Source organism: Alligator sinensis, unplaced genomic scaffold (assembly GCF_000455745.1).
Source record: "Alligator sinensis unplaced genomic scaffold, ASM45574v1 scaffold515_1, whole genome shotgun sequence".
Taxonomy (NCBI): Eukaryota; Metazoa; Chordata; order Crocodylia; family Alligatoridae; genus Alligator; species Alligator sinensis.
Window position 1 is genome coordinate 1,450,566 of NW_005842096.1, and position 8,992 is coordinate 1,459,557.

Genomic DNA, 8,992 nt, shown 5'->3' on the forward strand with positions numbered 1-8,992 from the left:
AAGTTCCAGAGGGGTGCAATAGATTAGGTTAAAACTGTGTGGCAGCCAAGCCTTTATCAGCATTGTGGCTTTATTTTAGTTGGCACATGGACAGGGTGTAGAAGAGACAGAGCCCCAGGTCACTTGCCCTTGAACTCAGCCAGCCTGAGGGTGGAGGGACATTCCAACTCCAGAGGAACCTCCCAACTTTCTTATACCATCAAGACATGGCAGGAAAGCAGGAGGAAGATACACCCCAGGTAGAAAGGCTCTAAGTGCCCAGCTCATCCTCATCAGGCACACTGTACTTAATGCCTATACCATATGGCAGACAGTCCCAGATGAGCATCTTGATGACGTCAAGAAAGATGGAAAGAAAAATTGGCACAAACATGCAGCCCTGCTTGATGCCAGTTTGAATGGTAAAGGGCTCCATTGCAGAGCCACCGCATAGAATGGAGGCAGGCATCTGGTCATAAAGGAGTCTTAGGATGGTGATAAATTTCCCTGGGCAGCCAAACTTTGATAAGATCTTCCACAGAGCCTCACAGTTAACAGAGTTGAAGGCTTTGGTCAAATCAATAAAGGCCATATACAGTTCCTGGGGTGTAGGTTGTAGCGGTGTTGGTCTAAGGACATAGGCAGACAAAGGTCTTCGGGGGGATCGGCAATCTTTTATTAGACCAACTTAAATAGTTGGAAAACAAAAAAGTTGGTCTAATAAAAGATATCAGATTCACCCAAAGAACCTTGTCTGCCTATGTACAGTTCCTGTTGCTGTTCTTGGCATTTTTCCTGGATCTTTATTGATCCAGGAAAATCTTTATATGGCCTTTAAACCATAGCATTCATGCCTAACAAGACAGTGGCACTTTTGAATTTCTCCAGATATAAACTTGAATGAGGAGCAGGAAAGAGAGTGACCTTAGACTAATCATCTGGGGAACAAATGACCTATGGATGAAGCAAGCTGTTTAGTATTAGTAATCAAAATGTGTATGCTACTTTAGAATAAATGCATGGAACTTATATTACAGTATCTTGCATTACATGGTTATTCACTAAGGGCAAGATGCAGTAAAAGACTTTGGCACTGCTTTGCCTGGTTTGTGAATCCCACTGGGACTTAGTTAGGAACCAGCTGCCTAGCTGTTCAGACTAAGGCAATGCTCCATATGCTCAGAAGCAGAACTGCTGGCAGCTAGGGAATTCCTAGGAAGTGTTATTACTTAAGTATTTGAATTTTTATTGAATTTTTAAACAGCAATCATATAAATCACAACTCTGGGTTACAAACCTTGATTCACTGCTATGTCTCTCCAGTTTTAAATGAACCTAACTACTGATTTCATAGGAGCTGCGCATAAGAAAAATGTAAGTATTGCAGATATGTTCAGTCTCACATCACAGACTGGAGATCTAGTGGCCTTGTAAGCAATATTACATTAAAAAGAAAACGACAAGCTGATATAATAGTCCAAACCAGAACAAGAAGGATGCCTTTGGGCAATTGCTTTAGCAGCAATATTCCATTTTAAATTTCTTAAGAAATGGGACAATGGGCCAACAATTTGGATAAACAAATTGTCTTGCCTGACAGCAAATTCTGAAATCTTGACTACCAACCAATATGATTAAAGAGGAAAAAAAAGAAAAAATTATCCAGCCCAGTAAAGGATGCTGACAGGGTGAGCTGAATCTTTAAGAGGAGCTGAGGCCTCAGATCTCACCTGTGCCAGGTTTCCTCTTAGATTATAAAATATGAGGGAAGGAAAAGCTCCATACAAGATAGGTCCTGTTCTCCAATTACAACATAGAGCTAAAAGTAGCAGTAGTCTGTAGGTGAGAGTTCTCTGAACCATAAAGGCCAAGGTGGGTAGTGATTTCTTGTTGAAAAGGAGGGAGCAATGGGGTTACATGGCAAAAAGTGTCAAAGCAGGCCCAAGGAGAAACTAGTGTTCAGAAGAACTGGGAGGAAGGGAGGTGGGGGAATGAAGAAATAACCTGGGGGGGACAATAATATTGTGATCTAGCACTATATTTTGTTTACAGAACCTCAAACAGGGATTTCCAGAACAGCTAGCAAGAAACATCCTCTGCACCAATGAGGGAAATATTAGATGAGCTGGATAAGATCAAAGGACTGCTGCATCTCTGAACTTAGAAGGAAATAAGTTGCCTGGGGAGGGTGAAAGCTGTGCTTTAGACTGCTGTTTACCCTACAAGAAGCTGCTACTCTACAAATCAGTGGAGGAAACTGAGTCATAGCTGCACTCGGGGTAAGCAACCCTCTCACATTCTGATTGCTGTGAAACTGACTCACCAAGAGCAAAGCCTTGGGACTAGATATGGTTGCAAGAGTTGATTTCTCTCAAGAACTTGATTTTTAAAATATTTTTAAATATCCCAATAATGCATGGAATGATGGGGTTAAAGTGCTGCTTGACACCAAGCCAAAGTTTAATTTATACTTTGGGATGACTCTAAAGTGGTATAAAGCCAATGCCATTGATTAAACAGTTCAACATAGATTTTAAACACTTAATAAATACAAAATGAGAGTAACGTGTCACTTTGAAAATGTGTCATTTGATATCAAACTCAGTAATTGAATAATACACGGCAGCTTGTCAAATGTGTTTCCAAAATGGTTGGAATATATTGTTTATTCAGCCATTGTTCACCACAGAAAAATCAGTAACATTTTAGAACCAGCAAGAGTATATTAGTATGTCAAAGATAATATTTGCTAGCATTTCTTAAATAAGACACAGATGAAGACAACAATGGATTTGTAATCTGAAGTAATAGGCAGTGTAATTTTGGCTGCTATTATATTAGTGTCACTTCTAAGAAAATGTGAAATACTTAACAGGTACTTGAACAGGAGTAACCTACAGATATTGGTTTTGTACCTAACTCTCTTTATGCAGGAGGCCCTTAGGATTTCTATGAGTTTCAAAGAAACTCTGAACTTCCAGGCTCAGTCCTCAATACCTTGACTCAATGGGTCAACACATGCATTCTACACATGCAATTAATTCAAAGCAAAAAACTCTGGAGAAGTTTGAGCTGGAGTACACTACACCTAAGTGCAGTGTCTATGCATGCATCCAGGACAGCAGCAATTTGAGCCAGGACAAAGTAGTTTATGCCAGGGCTGCTCCTGCTCTGCTCTGCCTGGGGCTCTGGGAGGAGGTGGAGGGTGTTAGCACTGGATTTATGACCCAGATACCTTGCTCCAGGAGAACCCAAACCCTCAGACTGACCACAACCTCTCCATTTGATAATAGGCAAATTTTATGGTGATATCAGATAAGAATAATGCAAACAATTCTATAGCTACCAGTCCTAGAGCTGTCATGGGGTCAAGATATATCTGGCCAGTATACGAGCTTTATCCTGAGGTTCTTTCTTGAATGTCATATGTCCACAGCCTAAAGGTTGAAGGCTGAGGCCCACTCCACTTACCCCCAGTAGGGTGGGTGACATGGGCTGGTGATGTGCTCTCTGTCCATGATGGCCTTGGGTTACCCTCTCAGGGACACTTTGCTGCTCTGAAATCCCTCCTTTTGTATTCTTTTCCTCCCCTGATGACTCTTCATCTCTGGGCATTGTTAATTGGTCTCTTTGTGGTCATCATACTGTCCATTAGGGCTGTGCGATGCTTTGGACTGCAATTCGGATTTGGAAAAGATTTGGATGATTCGGAGGCCAAATCTGCATGCCCAAATCGAATTGCTAGCTGCTTTTAGCTTTCCAAATCAATTCGGAAAAAATTCTATGATTCAGAGATTCAGAGGCTGTCTGTATAGGGAAACAGAAACTTAGAAGAGGGAGGGAGAATGGGGGGGAGGGGTGGGGAAAGACTGACATATTTAGGTGGCCAGTAAACATGATTTCTTTCTGACTGCCTTTCCAATTACAGTGTCTGGGGGGAGGGACATAGAAACAGCATAAAAGCCTCTGTGTGCAGGCTTGCTCTGCCTTTTGTGAGCTGGTTCTGTCTGAAGAACAGCATCAGAAAGGTACTGTGCTGATGCCTGGCTTGCTTCATAGTCAGGAGTTGCAACTTGCTTGCGCCTTTTTGTTGTTAGAAAGGATTGGATAGGATTTAGCTTAGCTTATCTTAGCTTGAATCTCTTTACTTAATACTATCCAATTCATTTATTTCAATTTATACTTGCTCTCCTTTTTTTTTTGCAAACCTTGAAAAAAGAAAGCTCAGTGTTCTCCCTGCCAGTGTGATCCATCACTGTGCAGAGAGGCATACAAATTGCACACACACACTTATAATATGCACACATTGAAGAAGGAACATCAGATATTCATAGGAGAAGAAGACAGTCAGAGTATATATAGTAGTTATTAGTTATTAATATTATTATACTTAGTTTACATAGAGACTGAAGACAGCACAGAAATCAGATTCAAATTGAAACTAACATAGAACTCAGGGTCTTAGAAGAAGGAGATACATCATTTTAGGTACACATTATAGCACAGAAGAACAAGAAGTACAGTAGTAGTCACCCATCCACATTAATAGAACATCACAGAAGAAGACACCATATATAGTTATTGATAATCAAAGAAGAGTCCAATGCACACACACAACACAGAGGGAATAGCACAGAGGGAATAAAACAGACAGAGTCACACTCCACATTCAGAATTCATAAAAAATAAAAACATCCCAGCAGAGAAGAAGACAGACAGCACATATTTTTTACATAGGCCTTCATACTTATTAGTGAATCAAACAATCAAAGAAGAGTCTAGTGCACACACACAACACAAAGGGAATAAAACACACAACACAAAAGGAGTGATACACACCTTTTGCAGCACAGGAAAGATTAATATGAAGCGTGCTGGAAAGGCAGGTACCAGGTCTTCTGGTGGGGGAGGGAGAGAGGGTAGGGGGAGAACAGCTGCAAGTCCCCCGTCCCCCCCCAAACATAGAAGCATTCTCTTCCCAAGCAGCAATGACACTTCTGCTGCCAGTGGAAGCAAGGAGGTGGGAGCAGTGTCTGCACCTGACATCCCTGCACCTGTACCACCTCCCCTCAGTCCAGAAATAGGCACCAGCAGCAAAATCACTGTCTCCTCCACCCCAATGTCATCTCTCAGCATAAGCCTCCCACTGCCAGAGGAGGAGCTAGAGCTGGAACCAGGGGTGCTGTGCGCCCTGGCTCAAGCAATTCTGGGGACCGAGGGGGAATCACAGTTTGTGCTCCGCACCCCTCAAAGTTCCCCTAGACCCAGGTCTCCTCCGGAAAGCAGCACCTCAAAGGAGGTTGAGGGTGTGGAGGCAAGTGGCTCAGCAAAGGCAGCTCCTCCTGCTGTTGTGCCTCAGCCTGCTGAGGAGTGGGATAAGGCAGCATCCTCACCCTCAACCCAGAAGCAGGTGAGTAGCATAGTGTGGGAGCATTTTGAGCTGGAAAATGATCCCAGGTTTGCTATCTGCCAGCGCTGCCGAAGGCACATCAGCCAGGGCAAGGACGTGAAACACTTTTCCACCACGGCGATGCTACTGCATCTCAGGAGGCAGCATTCCCTTGACCTTCTTGCTGCTCAGCCTGGCACCAGTGTGAGTGTGCCAAAAGGGAAGTCCCCCCAAAGCCCCCTTCCCCACAAAGCAGAGGCAGGCCACCCTGGACCAGTGGGGGAAAGCTGAAGACAGAGGGGGGCAAGTTGCAAAAGTGAGTGACATCACCCAGAGCATTGGGGAGATGCTTGCTCTGGATAGCCAGCCCTTTTCCCTAGTTGAGTGGCCAGGGTTCAGGTGGCTCATAGCACTTCTGGTCCCATCTTACAAAGTGTCTGCATGCAGCACCTTTAGCAGAATGGTGGTTCCCTCCCTGTATGAAGCATGCAGGGAATACTTGAGGGAGGAGCTGCATATAGCAGGGCCGCAGGTAGCCTTGCACTTCACCTCTGACATCTGGAGCAGCCGGGGTGGTGATCATACCTACCTCAACCTCACAGGGCACTGGTGCGATCAGTCAGGCCATCGGTGGGCTCTCCTCCAAGCCAAGGTGCTAGATGACTCCCACACGGCAAGGGAGATAATGGGAGCCATGAACCGCATGGTGCAGGGGTGGCTCATTGGGCAAGCTGAGCTCACCTGTGGGTTCATGGTCAGTGACAACGGGGCCAATATGGTGAAGGCTGTCCGTGATGCCAACTTTGTTGGCATCCACTGTGTGGCACACAGGCTGCACCTCATAGTGAGGGATGCCTTGGAGGGGGACAGGGCTGCTGGTAATGGTGCCACCACCACTACTGTTACAAGCCAAGTGATTTCAAAATGCAGAAAGGTGGCAGGATACTTCCAATGCAGCATCAAGCGGGGCAAGATGCTGCAGGATAAATAGGCTGAGCCAAGCATCCTGCAACACAAAATCATGCAGGATGTGGAGACTTGGTGGAACACCACATACTTGATGCTCGAAAGGCTGGTGGAGCAACAGAAGGTCATCCATGAGATGGCCTTGCTTGGGGAGATCGGGATCAGTGGCCCCCTAAACAGCTGAGTGGGGTGCCATATCCCAGATCTTGGTGGTCCTCAAGCCCTTCCTTGAGGCCACCGAGACCCTCAGTGCTGGTGATGCCCTCCTCAGCCAGGTGATCCCCATAGTGAGGGAACTTGAGAACCAAATGGAAAAGTTCCAGGGGATCAGTGTTCCTGGCTGGGGCAGGCCGCTGTCACCAGACATGCAGGCAATGGTGAGGCAGCTGAAGGAGGGAATCAGGAGATGGCTAGATCCCTTGTGGTCCAGTATGGTCCACATGATGGTGGGAATGTGGACCCGAGGGTGAAGGGGAGCATGTCCACTGGCATCACCAAAACCCTCAATCACTGGACACAGGTGCTGGTCAACAAAGTCAGGGAGGCAGAAGTGCAGAGGCGAGGGGATGCAGAAGAGGGGGATCCACTTTCCCATGGCAGCACTCCCAGCACCAGCCAGTCTCCTCCATGCCAGCCACTGCCAATGTGGGCCATAGGCATGGCTTCTATGCGGGGTCCAAACACACCAGTCCCCATCCTCAGGCAGGTAGTGCCGAGGCTTCGGTGGCTACCTATCTTGCTGAGGATGTGGAGCCGCTGGGCTGCAAACCCCTGGCCAAGCCACAGCCAGATGTAGCAGGATCTGGCCACGGTTGCCCAGCAACACCTGTCCTGTCCACCAACCAGTGTTCCAAATGAGAGGGTGTTCAGCATTGCTGAGGATGTTGTGACACCCCACCGCACCTGCTTGGATCCTGTTTTGGTGGAGCAGCTGGTGTTTTTGAAGGTGAACCTCCCGCTGCTGGGGTTCCCCAAGCTCCACCTGCAGACAGACTGAGTGCCACCCTCCTCACTCCATCTGCACTGATTTCTTTTTTTTAGTTTTTTAAAAGCCAGGTAATGCCCCACTCTTAACTGGAGGGGGCACTAACTGCATCACTAGCCAGCAGGGGAAGAGCATGTCCCTGCTGAGCTCATTCCCCTGCCAGGATGAACTTGGAGGTATGGGATTGGGGCTATGGGGAAGAAGGAGGCCCCAGGTCCTGGGCATGACCACTAAAACTGCACCCTGCCAGGGTAGGGAGGTCTGGTGGGACTGCTGGCAGCACGGCAGCCCAGTAAATGCCAGGACCAACAATCCCCTGGTGAAACATGGGTAGGAGGCACCATAACATCCAGCTACCATGCACATGCACACAGTCCTGGCTGGGGAATGCCCAGATCTGTCACATCTTTGACAGGCCTGATCCTTGCTGGTTGCAGTGCAGTTGTGAGACTCCCAGTGTGCTCAGCTTAGCTGCCCAGGATGCCAGCTTTTGCGTTGAGAAACCCTTTGTCAGGCTGAGGAAGTACCTGCAGCTGGTCCTGGATGGAAGGAATAGAAAAAAAGCCATAGGATGGCCTGACATGCAATGCAGGCAAGAAAGCCAGTCAGTAAAAATGGAAATGGAGGCATCAGGGGGTGAGGGACAGGTTGGAGTGGGAGGTGGGTGGGGAAAGGGGGATGTAGCAGTGCAGAGGTACCTGGGGCATCAGATGTCCAGCAGGTTGCAGTGTGTCAGAATTCCACTGTCTAATCTATATTGAGTCCATGAGTTTCTGTACCTAGGAGGCTGATGAAGTAAAGTTCATAAACCTGGCTGTGAAATGGTTTGCATTGTAATTTGTTCCCTCACAGGATCAGGCCTGAGAGACTGGAGGCAGAGTGTTTTTTTAGTGAGGAATGTGCCCCCACAGGTAGTTGGGTATTGTTGTCTTTGATAGATCCTGGTGTGCAGTTTGTGGGGGTACTGAAGATAGTTGGCAGGTTTTGTGTTTTGAGCTGTAGGAATTTGGCTTCAGTTTTGGTGATGAGGATAGGTGCTTGTTTGAATGTACAAACCACTTTTCAGAGCTGGGCCTATGAACTGCACTTCATCAGCCTCCTAGGTAGTAGGTACAGTAACTCATGGACTCAATATAGATTAGATAGTGGAATTCTGACACACTGCAACCTGCCAGACATCTGATTCCCCAGGTACCTCTGCACTTTTACCTGCGCTGCTACATCCCCCTTTCCCACCACACCTCCCAACCCAGCCTGTCCCTCACCCCCTAATGCCTCCATTTCCATTTTCATTGACTGGCTTTCTTGGCTGCCTTGCATGCCAGGCCAGCCTCTGGCTTCTTCACTATTCCTTCCATCCAGGACAAACTGCAGGTACTTCCTCAGCCTGACAAAGGGCTTTTCAACCCAAAAGCTTCCTAAGATATATTTTTTTAAGTATTTCTTTTTTTTTCATAATAAACATATAGACATAAAAACACAAGCTAAGCCATCATACACCATGAGTAACATCATATGTCCAACACAACACAAAATGTTTACGTCTTGCTGTCAATTCCTTTATAAAAAGAAAGGCTCTGTGATAGTTCCGCTTGGATACCTTTGATTCTGCTGCTGATGCTACTGGTGTCGAGGCAGCTAAGTTATTTTGACCTGCCGTCCTTTACAGTAGT